Source organism: Lipotes vexillifer, unplaced genomic scaffold (assembly GCF_000442215.2).
Source record: "Lipotes vexillifer unplaced genomic scaffold, Lipotes_vexillifer_v1.1 scaffold1326, whole genome shotgun sequence".
Classification (NCBI taxonomy): Eukaryota; Metazoa; Chordata; class Mammalia; order Artiodactyla; family Lipotidae; genus Lipotes; species Lipotes vexillifer.
This window is the reverse complement of record NW_006790131.1, coordinates 35,225-36,857: the sequence shown is the minus strand read 5'-3', so window position 1 is coordinate 36,857 and position 1,633 is coordinate 35,225.

The following is a 1,633-nucleotide window of genomic DNA, read 5'->3' as shown; positions in this document are numbered from 1 at the left end:
GAATGAGAAGGTGTTATTATAGTTGTCTGTGATGAAGTTAATAAATTAAATATGACTCCTTTAGCTACTGTTCCCTCCATAACCTGTACCCAGCCTTAGTAGGAGTTGGAAGCTGATAAAGGAGAAGGTGGGGAAAAGGACTTGTCAGAGAAGGTAGTTTTATCATTTAGCTACCAGGTTTCATTCACAAATTGCCCAGGTTAACTTTGTAAATTAAAATACAAAATTTTTCACTTGTATTTTTCTCTTTCCTGAGGTTTCTGTCTTTCTTACTATAGTGAAAGAGATCTTAGATTCATAAGTGGGAGGTGGTTCATACTTATTTGAAAAGAGACCTTTGATGAAAATATATTCCATTTTAATTTATAGGGATATATAAAAATACATCAAAATGTTTTTATATTTTATCTGAAATCTGCATATAGATAAAATGTTTCATTATAAATATAAAATATATTTCATTATATGACTGACATCTATTAAAAGAGTTACATAGTGATATCCCAGCAATTCCACATACAAATACACACAGAAATTGCCTCTGATTTAAGATTTGAAGGATGGAGCAATTCCAGTGGCAATTAAGTGTGTAATGTAGACATGGAATAGATTACTGAAGCAAAGGGAAGGTAAAGGGAATTTCAAGATGATGCTTTATGATAGCCACTGGCCTTATCTGGCTTTTGAGAACTCGAAATGTGGCTAGTCAAAATTGAGATGTTTTGTAAGTGTTATATATACACCAGATTTCAAAGACTTAGTACCAAAAAAAAAAGAATACTTTTGAATAAAATATATTATTAGAAGCAATATCACTTGTTTTTTCTCACTTTTTTAATGTGGCTACTAGAAAACTTTCAATTCCATAGGTAGCTCACATTATATTTTTATTGGAGAGTAGATAAATCATATAGACAGAAATTAAAGTACTCTGAATTATAGCGAGAAATGATAATGAACAAGGACTCATAGAACTTTGCTCTTTACTTCAGTGCTTCAAATAAGAAATACTGTTTTTTTGATTTTCAATCTTTATCCATTTTATTTTAACTCAGTTTACAGGTGAAGGAGTTAGAGCCAATTTTCTTCAACAGTTTTTATTCTAAAACAAAAACAAGATGTAAAAGTATTTACTTCTTGCTATAGTGTCTTCAGATACTGAGCAACCTTGAGCGCACCTTGAGTTATGTGTAGATGTTGCTGATATTCTCAGTTTTAGCCCCAACTATACTTTCTAAGAAGGTGCTTGGGCAGAAATGTAAAGCTCATGGCAGCTCAGGCATGCTCTGACCAAGTATAGAATCCCTTTTATTTGGGGGAGAAATTAGTTTTAGTATTCATATTTGACATTTTCCTCTGCAGGTATTCCAGTAACAGCCCAAACTACCACATTTTTAGTACTAGAAGTACTGTAAGTATTTAATTTTTTAAACTATAATTATTAATTTTTTTGACTTCACAGCAGAAAGCAAAGTTAATCATACTCAATCATACAGCACAGTGTCATTCTTTTATTTTTATTTTATTTCCTCATCCTATATATCTTCCTAATATAAATTCCCCCTCCAATAAATGTTTTTAAATATGTATTTAGCAAAAATAGGTAGTGTTGTTTTGAGTGTTTTTGTGATTC